The 16332-nt window shown below is 40.6% G+C and overlaps 1 protein-coding gene across 2 annotated transcripts in view; it reads right to left on the bottom strand.

Annotated features, from left to right (window-relative positions):
- The window catches only part of APOO (apolipoprotein O), a 112950-nt gene that overhangs the window by 96494 nt on the left and 124 nt on the right, over positions 1 to 16332 (bottom strand). The gene's annotated exons all lie outside the window — the stretch shown is intronic.

Here is a 16332-nt window from a genome sequence, read left to right as displayed (position 1 = left end):
TACATTTGCTGAGCCTGCCGATTTAGTGGAGTCGGCTGAGCATCCTTTCCTCACTGTACACTGGCGCACCGCGGCTGAGTCCAGCTAACCTTGATGTGCCATCTAATAGGACTGTTTGATCTGAAAGGTGCAAAACTATCACCGTGAAAACCTCCGGACATGAGAAACCCATACAACGGTTGTGTGTTGTCTTGCTGTGGGCAGACGGCACCAAATTGCCACAATGTAATTTCAAAAGGAAAACATTTCCAAAAGAATGATTCCAAAGAGGAGTATGTTGAACAGTAGGAGATACTAGATGAAGACATGGAGGACGAAATGGAAGGTAATGGATTGAAAAAGTGTGGTCCATACGTCCGGAGGGCTTGAAAAAAACTGCCTTATTATTACTTGCTCACTTTTATGGTGAAGCACAAATATTAGCGTAGACTACAAAAATAGTAGGCTTTAAAAGAAGGAAACTGCCATCTAGCTGTAACTACCTTGGAGGTATGACAGCCAGTTGCAACCTCTCGACGTTTCCATCAGACAAACCATTTAAAGGTCTTTATGCAGAGAAAGTGGAAAATGCGATGGCTGTGCTGGTAATCATGATCTGACACCTATTGGACGAATGAAGAGGCCCACGAAGAATCATAGTTGTGGAACTGGGTGAAAACTATCATGCACTCGGTGAAAGGAGGCAAATCGTTGTCCATCATTTCAAAAAATGTGCATTATGCAATGCTTTGGATGGAAACGCAAGATAGTATCTTATATGAGATAGCGAAGAAGATGAGTAAAGTCGAATTGTGACAACTGAGCTTCTAAAAATTCCTGATCTAGGCATGATGAGTTCTTGGGTTCACAGAAGACAGAAGAGGACTCCGAACCTTAAAGTCTCTCTCTTCATTTGTTAATGACAGTGATCGAGTGGTTCTTAATGCCACCTGTTGACTGCACTGTTCACTTTACACGGTTTGAAATATTAATCTCGAATATACTCGGTAGTTTAATTAATGGTTAGTACAACATTCTGATTCGAATATTTTTTTCTTGTTTTCCCTCCTCTAAAAACTACCCGTAGGCGCTGCGTCTTATGGTCAGGTGCCGTCTTATGGAGCGAATACGGGTATATTGTTTTTCCTACCTGACGTCTCAATTTGCGAAACAGAAGATTAGAAGAATAGAAAGAACCTCTCATAGCTGAGGAAGACAAAAAGACTCAGCACCCAAAAAATTCCCTCCCTGACTTTGAAAAATCCAGTTTCCTGATTGGTCCTCTGGTCAGGTGTCTGGTTCCCTTTGTTAACCCTTTACAGGTAAAAGAAACATTAACCCTTAGCTATCTGTTTCTGACACTTGGAAAGCAGAAGTTAATTAAATCATTTATGATCTGGTTGCTTACTTATTCAGGAAACTAGACATGATGCCATATTTGAAAAATTATTTTAAGGGTGGAAAGTTTTGCCTTCTCACCCTCTCTTACTAAAGGGAAATTAGAAGCTGGAATTTCACAGAACCAAAACACTTTATACCTGCCCTGTGTACGAAAAGAGAGACATACATACCAGCCACCAAACTCAACTGTAATTTTAAAACAGATTGTGTTTTCTTTTTAAAGTCATTTGATATAAATGTTTAACACTGACATTTTAAAGTTTAACATTTAAAATAAAACAATTTGGCAAGAATATCAGTTTCAAGATCTCCAGAGGTAGCTAATACATATCCTCTTGCCCTGAATGAAGAAACAAAATATTCAAAAACAAAGGGCAATGTTCAAACCACTAGATTTAGGTCAGACAACAGTTTGGTTTCCCTCCTTCTTCTAAAGGGATCGACTACCAACTACTATAATCTTCAGAGCGGGTAGCCGTGTCAGTCTGTATCAGCAAAAACAATGAGGAGTCCTTGTGGCATCTTAGAAACTAACAAATTTATTTGGGCATAAGCTTTCTTGGGGTACTTTTTGTAGTGACCCAGCCACTTCCATCTCCCACAGTGCCCTACTAAAACCTCTCCAGCACATCATCAAGGATCTACAACCTATCCTGAAGGACGATCCCTCACTCTCACAGGACTTGGGAGACAGGCCAGTCCTCGCTTACAGACAGCCCCCCAAACAGTCACCGGTAACTACACACCACACAACATAAACACTAACCCAGTGAAGGGTATGCTTATGTTCATTTTGGATAAAATGTGGTTTGCAGGGTGCTTATACATAGGGAAGCATGCTGTGGCTCACCACCCTAGGAACATTCTAGAGAAGGCCGGGAAGGAGGGGGAGATCAGCATGTGGAATGGAGAACTATGAGCATGTGATAAAGAAATCCATATATGGAAAGGTTAACTCTTATTGGTTAGAGGTTCATGTTAGTTATGTAACTTGTTATATAAGTGCCATGTGCTATAAAATAGCACGGGGAGGGGCTCCTTGCTGGGGGGACTCTGCCTGATTTTTTGTACCACGGGTTCTCCTTTTGTATATATTAAATAAAGCCTTGTTGAATTGAATCGAATCGAATCGCATCACATCTAATCGAAGTCCCTTGATTTCTACCCAGCATCAGACTCATTGGGAACCACAAAATCCCAACACCAAGAACCAATCCCTGCAAGAAACCCCAGTGCCAACTCTGTCCGCACATCTATTCAAGGGACACAATCATAGGACTTAATCCTTAATCCACATCATCCACACCATCAGGGGCTCGTTCACCTGCACATCTACCAATGTGATATATGCCATCATGTGCCAGCAGTGCCCCTCTGCCATGTACATTGGCCAAACCAGACAGTCTATACGCAAAAGAATAAATGGACACAAATCAGACATCAAGAATTGTAACATTCAAAAACCAGTAGGAGAGCACTTCAATCTCCCTGGACACTCAACAACAGAGTTAAAAGTGGTCATTCTTCCACACAAAAAAGCTTCAAAAACAGACTTCAATGAGAAACTGCAGAACTGGAATTAATTTGCAAACTTGACACCATGAAATTAGGCCTGATTAACGACTGGGAATGGCTGGGTCACTATAAAAAGGAAAATTTCCTTCTGTTGATATTCACCCCTTCTTGTCAACTGCTGGGAATGGCCCACATCCACCCTGATTGAGTTGACATCATTAGCACTGACCCCCCACTTGGAAAGGCAACTCTCATCTTTTCATGTGCTGTATATATTTATACCTGCCTACCATATTTTTCACTTCATGCATCTGATGAAGTGGGTTATAGCCCATGAAAGTTTATGCTCAAATAAATGTGTTAGTTTCCAAGTTGCCAGAAGGACTCCTCATTGTTTTTATTATGATCTTGTGACAAAGTTTGTGTTCTACAATTACATGTGTAAATTAGAGATCAAATCTGCTGTTGCAAGCAATTAATTGTACTGAGACTGTGGGTAGGAAGTGATTATGTAAAGACCAAGGGAGAAAAACAGCAGTTCGACATGTGATATGAATCTAACCAATGAAAAATAATTTCTGGTTTAGCTGCTCTAAATTTAATCGATATAGTACAGTTTGCTCAGCTTTGGACTTGAGAATTTTTCTCCTAAAATACCTAAGAAAGTTTATTTTTCCTTTACTTATCACTAGTTTCTTCATTTATATACAATGTAACAAAGTCTTAAAACAAGTGCTTTGATCTAGTAATTTAATTGGAAACAAACTATATACATTTTACATTACCATAGTTTTTCTGACATACAATAACTGGCAATTCTTTCTTGTCCTAACTGTAAAGCTACAACTAACAAAATATCATGCAGGCATATTAGCCAAGAGCAAAGGGTCTTCTTAGAAAGTAAAAGCAGCAAATAAATGTTAACAGTTTTTAAAACAACACCTCATACTCTACAAGTATCTAAAGACTTAAATATTCCGAAGTTTGGAAATATCATGTGTATTCTGAGAAATGAAGAACAGACAGCAATGGAAATGCATGAATTTAAGAAGCAAAAAAACTCAACAGCACAGCATATTTTTTTCAGAGGTTTAAAAACGTCTACAAGAGTGTACACCCTAAACCACTTTGAACCAGTACTGAATTTAGATAACTAGAAGGAAGAAAAATGTGATTAAAATATTAACGTGTATTTAGTATTTTTGTGCTATTTATATTTTAATATAGTCGGTAAAGAGAGCTCCAGGGTAACAGTAATTAAATTTTAGTGAAATTAAAAATCAGTCTGAGCCTGAATCACGACAACCTAACAAGAAGCTTTTCACAGTGAAAAGCAAAGCAAAATAACATGCTGTTAAAAGTGGACAGATAATTCCAATCTATCAGAGCTTTTGACTGTAAACAACTGGAATTCAAACAAAAAATTAGTGAGTTACCACACACACTACCTCAATTTTCTTGAGTGAATTTTATGAGTGATTTTACAATTAAGGCTTTCACTTTTAATGCCAACTTTGCTGATCATCATCACTTGGAACTATGTGACATATACAGTAGAACCTGAGAGTTACAAACACCTCAGGAATGGAGGTTGTTCATAGATCTGAAATGTTCTTAACTCTGAACAAAAAACTTTCTGGTTGTTCTTTCAAAAGTTTAAAACAGAACATTGACTTAATACAGCTTTGAAACTTTACTATGCAGAAGAAAAATGCTGCTCTCTCTTCATTTTTTTAGTAGTTTATGTTTAACACAGTACTGTCCTGTATTTGCCTTTTTTGGGGGGGTCTCTGCTGCTTTGTGACTCAGTACCTCCGATTCCAAATGAGATGTGTAGCTGACCAGTCAGTTTGAAACTCTGGTTTCATAACTCTAAGTTCTAATGTAGTGAAAAATATAGCTTACAAGGGAAATTAGTGCAAATCATCCATACAAATTATTGTAAAATTCCAAGTCCCCATTTGACTTGGTGTGAAAAGAGCTGGTCAGGAATTTTCTGACAAAACAGGTTGCCATCAGAAAATGCCATTTTGTCGAAACCAAAATGTTTTGGAAAAGTATCTGTTTCATGGAATCATAGAAATGTAGGGCTGAAAAGGATCTTGAGAGGTCACCTACTCCGACCCACACACACTGAAGCAAGATTAATTAAACCTAGGCCTCCCTGACAGATATTTGTCAAACCTGTTCTCGGATCACATTGACTTGGATTGCACTGGATAGCTGAGTGGCAGCCTGTAAGTCCCCCTCCCCAACAGTCCGTGCAGCTGCTTGGAGGGGGTATAGCAAACTCTTGTATGGTAGCTGTGGGTTCTGGCAAGCCAGGGTAAAGGATTTTTTGGATAAATGGATAGGGAAGAACAGGGCCCATACCAGATGCAGGGGTCAACCTGGGATGAGATTAAAAAGGAAATGGAGGCAGTGTTAGGAGATCCAGAGGGATGTGGGGTGGCTGAGGAGCCCACTCTCCTTTGGTATATGAGTAGTGGAAGAAGGCCCCTGCCCATTGGCCTTCCAGGGAAAGGAGGCACTTCAGTCCACTTGTGAGAGGTCTGAAGTAGGGGCAGCATTATGGGAAGCTGCCAGTAATCTTTCAAGTTTGGTGCTGTTTCAGCAAGAGCTGCTGAAGCGTTATAAAGTAGTTAGGGGTGGTTAGATGATTTGGCACAACAGGGGTTATAGGCAGAAGCAGAGTTAACAGATCACCTTTAGAGACAGGAGCTGGGACTTGGTCCTGGGGGAGTGGAGGGAAAAAAGAAAAGGTTTCAAAGTGAAAAATGGCAGAGTTTGCAGGAGCAGGTAACAACCTCCACTTTTCTCCCAGAGCAAGGATGAGAACCTGGGGGTAAGGGTTCCCAACTATTTCAACCCAGGAAGCCGACGCTTGGTTCAGAGCTAACCATATCCTTTTCTTTCTTCTTTCTCTCAGGTTTACTTAATTTGCTGCTGGTAGCAAATTAAACTGACTTGCTACCAGCAACAGACTTGACAGGCTTAATTGGTTTCTTTCCACTTCTTTCCCCTCCATTCCTCCTGCCTTTCCACACTTTGAATTTTTCTGAAGTTTTAATGGAGGGTACTTTGGATACTTATGTGAAATGTTTTTTGTTTTGTTTGGGACAAAGTATGACAGAGATCTGCTATATTCCACTGGAATTTTTTGGAGTAAAAGATCCATGGGCAACCATGGAGACAAACATTTTACTGCCTTTTGAACAGTCTCAAGGTAAAGACAGCACAGGTTAAGGCAGCTGTGTGGCAATAATTGTACTTGGTGACTGAACTGTTACAGACAAATTGCACTACCTTAAAGAACAAAATGTAGGAGTAAGTGAAAAGTTAAAAATACCTTTTGCAAAAATTGATAATACAGGGTTTAGAGGAAAGTAAACATTTGGGAGTTGTGGAAATGGTAAAAGGTAACAGTTGTGTTACAAGAAGCAAGTTTTTGGTTTGATAATAGAACCCAGTTATATAAATGTAACTGTATGTGCAGCTCTGTGCAGTAATATTGGATGGAAGCTTGGTAATGAAATTGTATCGGGGGTCAGGTAGAGTGGCTACTACTATCACTATGCTTCTGTCCCCAGAAGCCTTTACTGCTATTGAGGGAAAATGGGCTCTTTCCCCACAAAAATGGTCTAAGGGACTGCTGCAGGCAGAGAAATAATCTGATCAAAATACATTATCCAATAGTCAAATAAATCAAAATCACTAAAGGAATGTCAGGGGTTTCAATTGGAACTTAACTTGACTGCCCCGGCTGTCTCTGGTTGTACAAGATGGGAGTATAAATCGAGGTACAGTTGTGTAAAAGAGCAATCACAGTGCAAGGGATGTTAGGCAAAAGATAATTTTGTGTGCGTGCATAGGAAAAGGAAAAGGGGAGCAATGATGGGAACACTGAGCCTTGGGGTGGCTGTGGGGAAATCGGACTGTCGCTTTGGCGGGGGTGCATGAAAACTCTGTGGGCATGGGAGGGGCAGTTACACCTTGTGTAGAATGAATATGGCTAATATAATGTCATGGAGGTTAAACTATTTCCCAGGACGTGTGCAGTGTATATTGGAAAAGGGGTAAAAGAAATGCAAACAAAACATGGTATTTAATTAAAATCCTATTAGGGCTCCAAAAGAAGCCTCTTTTTCAGATCTGTGTGGGTTTTGGAACAGGAAGTGAAAGTGAAAAGTAATCAGAACTCTGGTGGAAGTGGAACGTGTCCCTTTTAAGACAGTCTCTGAGCTGCTGATAGCTTTGGATCCAAAAGCAAGCCAAGAAAGCTGCTGTGTGGATGCAAATTACCTAGCTTATAGGGGAAGGAGGAAACTGCCCATAAGTAGCAGCACAAAGAACCTGCAAATAATGAATATATCTAGTCTGCAAACAAGCTACTAGAAGACTCAGATTATGGCCCTCCAGAAAAGGAAGATGAAAAACAAGTCAAGCCTGAAAATAAGGGGGACAGGTTAACTCTAACGGGTGGGGATGTACACAGAGCAGAAATCTGAAGCTGTCTCTCAGCTATTACCTGAGAATAAACTTGAGGCTTGGTACCGCAGAGAAACTATTGAAAATCTGGTCTGTTGTACAAGAGGGGAAACTGAGGTACACCACTTCATGAAATTCACAAATGACCAGTGAGTGGGGTAATTCACTAGCCTGACTATAGAACAAAATAAGGACAGCCTGGAGGTAATTCTTCTGTTTTTCCTGCAATTAGCAAGGAAATTTGTTAAAGGAATTATTAAGCAATAATCTGTCCCTACCAGGGGGTGGAAATTGTTTCTTTTGTTTTTCAGACACTCTACAAGCATGCTGGCACCAGCGGAAGAATAACCCAGAATACCATGGAGCTATGTTTTGTGTTGTTTGTCTATAATGTTTGTCTTGTTGCTAGCACCACTCTGTTTCAATGAACAGAAAACCTCATGATGTGGGTGGAGATGCCTTCAAAAGGCTGACCTGGGATGGGGAGACGAGTATGGGAATGCAAAATGCTCAACTAGGAGGCCAGCACCTGTGCAATAGTTATCATGGTGCCTGGAAATAGTACAGCAACTAAGATGGGCCCCACAACCCTTATGGGAATAATGAGAAGGGGAGGAGCTCACTGGGAATCAATGGAGGGGTGTGTGAAATGGTGTATATCCAGATGAGATGTTTGGCCGTGCCCCTCTCCTATGCCTATGGAGGAGCAGGATCAATAGCCTATGGCAAGAGGTGGACAATTGGGTGTACTGCGTATGAGGTGTTTTCCTGGAAATCTACATATTACTGGGGGCACAATTACACCAGCCCATAACTAAACTACACACAGCTATTTGGACTTTAGAGCATAAATGGATCTGTAAATCTTATTGCTGTGAACAATCGAACCAGGGCATACTGCCTGATTCCATACCAAGTGGTTAAGTTGGTTTGGACAATAACCCATTTCTCTGTGGACATTCAGCATGTAAAACCTGCAGGGGCAGCTTGTTGCAACTGCCAGCAACTGGACACATTAAGATCTTAACCCTGTCAAAGGAGGAGAGGCAGTGTTTTGGTAGTGGCTCGAATGTTGGACCGTACTTCAGTTGTCAGGACTCGGTGTTGCTGTGGATTGTGTATTGTTAACTGTACTTGTGTTACGTTGCACATGGAGATTACTTGTAGGTTATCGCTTCTCGGCTCTGTGTGCTAAGATGTGAAAAAAAATTATCTAAGCCCTCCCCACCCCGCAGTGTACTAGACAATCCAGACTCAACCTTCTCAGGCCCACTATAGTGAGAAGTCTGGAACGCTAATTGGAATAGGTGTGGTATGCCCGTACGAGAGAAGGTGCAGGGCACTATACCACACAAGGGGCAGTGGGACAAATGGAATATCAACATCTTCCACCTTGATGCCTGGCCCTATCAGGAAATGTGTCACCTTATGTCCTATACTTTTCCAGGGATACCTGGGCAGGAAGATCCCAAAAGAAAAAGAAGGGGGTGGTGGTGGAGTGTTAGGATATAGATATTCAGGCCTGTCTGCAAAGGCCTTTAAGAATTTAGGTGTATTCTTATCACTTAGCTAGTTATAGAGATATAAAAGAAAGAATCAAAATTACTGTCTGACAGTGTAAAGGCCTTCTCTTACTGTGACAGTCTGAGGCCTTGTTCTTAGGCTAAGCAGCAAAGGCAGACATAAACTGCGAAGTGTATGGTCGCACCCTTACATTCCAAACTAGTCACACTGAAATAAGATGCTATTGGGCTGTTAGAAACACAATCCTGTCCTGCTATTCCTATCACCTCCAGAGAAAGGAAAGAGCCTAGAAGATGTAAAAGGAAACTTACTTTGATAGCATCCTGTCTGGCAAGAACTCACGTATCAAAAGCTGGGAGGTGAAATCCTCATTTCTGTATTGTTCTATCACTGTATTCTCCACTTCCCTATTCTTTGTCTGTATAATCTCTGTCTGGTTCTGTGATTGTTTCTGTGTGCTGTATAATTAATTTTTTTGGGTGTAAACCAAATAAGGTGGTGGGATATAACTGGTTAAAAAATCATGTTACAATGTTAGGATTGGTTAGTTAAATTTCAGTAAAATGATTGGTTAAGGTATAGCTAAGCAGAACTCTTGTTTTACTATATAGTCTGCAGTCAATCAGGAAGTAAGGGGGGTGGAATGTGAACAGAGAATGGGGGTGGGGGAATTGGAATCATGTTTTGCTAAGAGGGGGAATGGGAACAGGGACACAGGCAAGGCTCTATGATGTCAGAGCTGGAAAGGGGGACACTAAGGAAGGAAACTGGAATCATGCTTGCTGGAAGTTCACTCCAATAAACATCAAATTGTTTGCGCCTTCGGACTTTGGGTATTGTTGCTCTCTGTTCGTGCGAGAAGGACCAGGGAAGTGAGAGGGTGAAGGAATAAGCCCCCTAACAGTATCTGTTTCATGGAATCATAGAAATGTAGGGCTGGAAGGAATCTCAAGAGATAATCTAGTCCAACCCACACACACTGAGGCAAGATTAATTAAACCTTGGCCACCCTGACAGATATTGGTCAAACCTGTTCTTAACCTTCAGTGAGCAGGATTCCATAACCTCCCTTGGTAACATCCACCCCCTAGACACCACAGCTATGACAAAAATAAGAGTGTTTCTGTTGGCCCAGCTAGTGCTGTTCCTGGAGGCGGTATTATACCAAGAGCAAACCTTTCTTCTGTCAATATATGCTGCATCTACAGCAGCGGGCTCTGCTGATAGAGCTACACCAGAACAGCTGTATTGGCAGAGCCCATGTACCATAGACGAGCCCAACCTTTCCTCAGAGGTCATATTTTCTAAATCTTTTATCATTTTTGTTGCTCTCCTTCTGGCAGAACCCTGCCTAGTTTCCTGCCAGCTTGTCAGGAGCCCCAGGTCTTCCAAGTTCTGGGGCAGCCCTGCTATGTGCTGTGACCCAGTGGATCCAAGAACTTTCAGGATCCCTACAGCAGAGCTGCAATGCCTGACTCCAGGGTAGATAAAAATCAATGATTATTAAAAAAATCAGATTTTTTAATTTAAATCAGATAAATAGATAAATCAGATTATAGCTCAAAGATATCTCATCATGGAATAGGGATTATAAATTCTAATTCTATAGTATGAGACAATATATTCATGTAATGTTTAAGAAAAGTTTTGTAAATGAGTTCCAATAGTTAACGGATTACAGATCCAATCTTAAGGGGTTCCAGAGGCTTCTGTATAGATTTAGGTTAATCTTTCTATCTATCCAGTGGGACTCAGTGCTTAGTCTAGAAGATACCATCAGAGATGCTTAGTTTTGCAGTTCTCAATCTGTGGATTTGTCTCTCCAGAGATAACTTGCTTGTTAACAGCAAAAAAATTTTAAATAAATAATATATAGAGGTGAGAAATAACAGACCTCAACCCTATTGTCCCTCTGCAAATTTGTGTACACAGAGTCAATCCCTTACCTCTCTCTAAAATTGCAAAGTTTTAAAAAGTTCAACGAATAGAAGATTGTTGGGGCCTGAATAGATCTGGACAAGGAAAAGAAGTCTAGAGAAAAATGTGAGAAGGGAGGGACAGGCAGTATAAACATAAAACTGTTTGAGCAACATATTCCAGAAGTCCTGAGGTCTTTCTGAGTGCAGCCTTCATTGATTTGAGATCTACCATACCATTCTCTCACTAGAAGGGAACACTTATAATGGCAGCAGGCTGTAAAAGGGACCCAGTTTGGGAATAAGAACGATTCAAGAAATATATGTTTGCTGATGCTGTTTTAAAGAAAGTCACATCAGTGAACTGGAGCAATCTCACTTTTGACAGCAGTAGTTTCTTCTGCCAGTGTAGGAAGAATATTTTCTTCCTTTGGACTAATTCTGTCCAAACTGAGAAATTGTTTGGGACCTGAAAAAGTAGGAAAACTTGTTTTTCTTTTCCAGATTATGAACAAACAGGTGAATAAAGGTGAGGATGACTGAGTTAGCTGCACAAGCCAATATTTTAAGTTTCTGTTGTTGACCTGGCTGACGTAGTTGATTTAATTTTGGGTTTTTTTAAAATATTTCATTTAACTAGTTTAGTTAAAAACAACTAACAAAAATAAACATGATTTTAAAAAACTTGAATGTTTAACTAAATTCAAAAATTCATATGCTTGTTTTGTTAAAACATTACGTGTTTGCTGTTGAAGAAAAAATCCAGAATACATAATAATGTTGTTTTAGTTAAAAAAAACAATTTAAATGTCTGTCTGGTGATGTTCTCCTCCTAATACAGCATGGCAAGAAAATCCTTCAAATATTAATGATTAACCTTTTGAATTGGAGAGAGTTCATCTCCAAATGACTTCATAAATATTTGCTTCAATTGAAATGAAATAACCAAACAATCATTCGTTTTCTGATATAGCTGTAAAAACTAATCTGAAAAGTTTTCAAAATAAATCACTTAAAAATATATATAGTGTGTACCGTCTAAAACTGAAACCTACATCTATCTCTGAGCTGTGAAGAATATGTATTAAGGTTATAACAACCAAGAATGCACCTTTATGTAAAAATCCATGATTAAATCGAGACTTCCTGACTAGTGATTTAAATCAAATCCACCCTGCCTGACTCCAAGGTAAGGGGTCTTGAAGCCCTAAGAAACCCTGCTCAGAGTTTCCTGGTAGGAGCCTAGAAGCCCTCAGAGCCACAGCTGAGCTGGGAGCTTCAGAGCTTAGGTGCCTAGTTGCTCAGGTTCAACTTCCTCTCACAATTTTTTAAACAAAACACATTTAAATTATTTCCAAAAGAGTTTAAGGTTCTCCCCTTTTGTGAGAAATTTCAAATTCTACATTTTGCTGCAAAACAGAACTACATTTGTTTTCAAAATTTTGGAATTTCCCACAGAAGGAAATGTTGACTTTCAGCCAGTTCCACTTGTCAAGTCCTACTACTTGTCAATAGATGGCACTAGAGACTATTGCTGTCATACTGAAAAAATATTACACATTTTAATGACAACATTTACAAGTGTTGTTTCTGTAGCAATTCCACTTAAGATTGTAGATTGCTAAATGAAAGTGAAAATGTAAGTCATGACATCTTAAATCTGTAATTAATTGTTATTTATCCTGAACGCTGATAATATACTCAGCACTGCACAATAAATCCATTAAAAAATTCATTTTGAGGTCATCGATTAGCTACAATTCAACACCATATTGGATGTTTTAGAGTACTACTCTGTGGAACATAATGAAGTTGTGCCAAACTCTGTGGGCCTTGTGACACCATGAGTTTTAAAATATCATGGGGGAATGTGACTGATGTAATTTACTATCATTTTCAATTTAACTTTTTTTTTTTTTTTTTTATTAAGAACCATATGAACTCTCTGAAACCTGTGAACATATATCCTCTCTAAACATTAATTGCAGGCATAACTGTAACACACTCTCTCTTTGGACACGAGCACTCACGGTACTCAAGCTATTTACAAGTTCCCATTAACTAATGCCTAATAGCTCCCAATAACTAACTAAAAAGATTGCATAAGTTAGAAAGAACAATGTCTAAAATGCTATCCTGATATATTTAACTGGTCACAAGTATGTTAAAATATCTTTATGAGCAACAGAAGTCTTGTAAAACATTCAGTGTAACTAATGTGAAATTAATCACTTAAAAAGTCAGTTATCTTCAGCTAATTCTGCAGCAGTAGTTATAAAAAACATTTCCAAAGCTGTGCTGGCCAAAGCTGTAACCGGATACGTGACTAAAAATGCTTCAGGCACTACAGAGGATGATAAGCAAAGACATGGACATATTAATTTCATAACCGTACAAATGAGTAAGCAACATTGTAAACAAGCAAGTAGAAAGTAAAAGATAGGCATTGAAAAACTTGTATAGTACATTCATAAATTTCTAAGATCTTGAAAGCTATTTCTGTATTTAAGGGCTGATCTTTGTAGTTCATTAGTAGTAAGAAAAAATAAGACAAATGTCTTAGGTTTGGTCTACACTGCAGAGTTAGGTTGATGTAAGGCAGACCTAATTATGTCAGTGTACACACTACAGCCATTTTAAGTGCCCTACCAGACATCCATCTCGATGAGAGGCATAGGGCTTATATTGGTGTAGTTAGAGCAATTCAGTGCCCCTGTAGCCACTACACTTACACTGGCTGTCATTCTTGTCAATTTCATGGTCCATGAAACTGACAAGAAAGCTGGGCTGTCACAGCTGCAGAGAGTCTTGGTGCTGCACAGAGGCTCCCAGATACCCACTCCCTGTGAGGAGTGCTGGTACTGCTTGGAGGCTCTTGGCTCCCTGCTGCTAGGAGCCCAGCTTCTCCCTCTCCCCCCGGCTCTTAGCTGGGATCCCAGTGGGGAGTTCCATGTCTGAGTCTGGGCAGCTCCCAGCAAAGAGCCTTTGGGCAGCCTGGCAGGGAGCCGAGAGCCAGGCTACCAGTCCCCACACTGCCCCTTAAGTCAGTGGAAGCACTCCTGGTGAGACCGCACACCACCACCAAGAGGAAGGTAGCATGTATATGAAACACAGCACTAATCACTGCTGCGGTTGTATGTCAACCTAACATAGACTGACTTATATTTTTAGTACATATGTGCCCTTAGACTTCATACTTGGCAGATTCACATGATATTCTATGCCTGGATATTTCCCTGTGCTCCAGTATTTTCTTCTGAATGAAACCAAACTATTCTAATGCACCTCCAATTAATTTAAGCTGTTTATTACATTTGGAGCAACAGGTAAACAAATAGCTGCTCTGGAGGGATGTGTTCTGTAACCAATCAATCCTGGAAAGGCTACATATGCATAGAGTTAAGCATGTTAACATAATAATAGCCACACTGGGTCAGACCAATGGTCCATTTAGCCCAGGATCCTCTCTTCTGACTGTGGCCAATGCCAGGTGCTTCAGAGGGAATGAACAGAACAGGTAATCATCAAGTCATCCATCCCCAGCTTCTGGTAAACAGGCTAGGTGGTATTGCATGCCTGCTAATAACCATTAATTGACCTATCCTCCATAAATGTATATAGTTCTTTTTTGAACCCTGTTGGAGTTTTGACATTCACAACATCCTCTGGCAAAGAATTCCACAGGTTGACTGTGCGTTGTGTGAAGAAGTACTTCCTTTTGTTTGTTTTAAACCTGCTGCCTATTAATTTCATTGGGTGATCCCTAGTTCTAGTGTTATGTAAAGGAGCAAATAAACACTTCCTTATTCACTTTCTTCACACCAGTCAAGATTTTATAGACTTTTGTCATATCCCCTTTAGTCATCGCTTTTCCAAGCTGAAAAGTCCCAGTCTTTTTAATCTCTCTTCATATAGAAGCTATTCCATAGCCCTAACCATTTCTGTTGCCTGTCTCGGTATCTTTTCTAATTCCCATATATCTTTTCTGAGACAGGGCAACCAGATCTGCATGCAGTATTCATATGGGCATACCACAGATTTATATTATAAAGGTATTATGACTTTTTCATCTTATCATCTCTCTCTTTCCTAACGGTTCCTAACAGTCTGTTTGCTTTTTTGACAGCTCCAGCATATTGAGTGGATGTTTTCAGAGAACTATCCACAGTGACTCCAAGATCTTTCTTGAGTGGTGATACCTTATTTAGATTCTATCATTTTGTCTGTATCGTTGGGATTATGTTTTCTGACATGCATTACTTTGCATTTATCAACACTGAATTTCATCTGACATTTTGCTGCCCAGTCATCCAGTTTTGTGAGATCCCTTTGTAACTCTTCACAGTTTGCTTTGGACTTAATTATCTAGAGTAATTTTGAATCATCTGCAAATTTTGCCACCTCAATGTTTACCTCTTTTTCCTGACCATTTATGAGTATGCTGAGTAGGACTGGTCTCAATACTGGGGACACCACTATTTACCTCTTCCCATTCTGAAAACTGACCATTTATTCCTAGTCTTTGTTTCCTATCTTTTAACCAATTACTGATCCATGAGAGGATCTTTTCTCTTATGACTGTTTACTTTACTTAAGAGCCTTTGGTGAAGGACCTTGTCAAAGGCTTTCCGAAAATCTAAGTCATATGTTTGCTGACCCCCTCAAAGATTGATAAGGCATGGTTTCTCTTTACAAAAATCATGTTGACTCTTCCTCAACAAATCATGTTCATCTCAGTGTCTGATAATTCTGTCCTTTAATACATTTTCAACCAATTCGCCTTGCGGACTCACTGATTTCAAGCCTGTGCTTGAACATACATAGAGGTCATGAAGCCGGGCTCACAATGGAGGAGGAACCAGGTCTCACAGCCATACTAATGCCTCCCTCCTGCTTGCAGCGTTACCCCGCACAGACACACCTGTAGCACCTGCCTCAAAGTCTACCGTCTGGCTCAATTCATTCGGCTGCAGTGAACTGCAGAACTGAGACACCAGATAAAACAACAAATGCTACAAGTTATCAGATGTCTAACGTTAATGAATTTTGCTTGCCACAGCTTTAGCCTGTAGCATCCTCTGTTGACAGGCTGCACATAATAATAAAGCGCCAAATAGCCCGTACCCAATATTTTCCAATGCGATCCACACCCGTGTACTGAAGCGAAGGGTGACCTAGGCAACACTCAGCGAGCACAGGCACCTGAGCTCAGGAATGAAACCCCTGACGCAGCAGCCAGTTAGCAAGGGAGCAAACGCTTTGCAAGAGGACCTGGGGCGGATCTGTATCTAGGCCACCGGCCCTCCCGTGCACCCGGGGAGGCTGCCAACGGGTGCCGGGGCCCGGTCCGAGCTGCTCCCGCTCGTTCACGCGGGGTCACCCGGTGGGTGCCCAGGTGTCGCTCACCCTCCTCAGCGCGCCGGGCAGCGGAGGGCGAGGGCCTGAGCCCGGCCACGGGTGACATGGCGGACAGGCAGCACCGGGGCATCCCTGGCGCTGTGGCCGGGCA

The sequence above is a fragment of the Chelonoidis abingdonii genome, chromosome 1 (genome assembly GCF_003597395.2).
Source record: "Chelonoidis abingdonii isolate Lonesome George chromosome 1, CheloAbing_2.0, whole genome shotgun sequence".
NCBI lineage: Eukaryota > Metazoa > Chordata > Testudines > Testudinidae > Chelonoidis > Chelonoidis abingdonii.
Note: the sequence above shows the minus strand (reverse complement) of the source record. Positions and strands in the feature narration are given on the sequence as shown.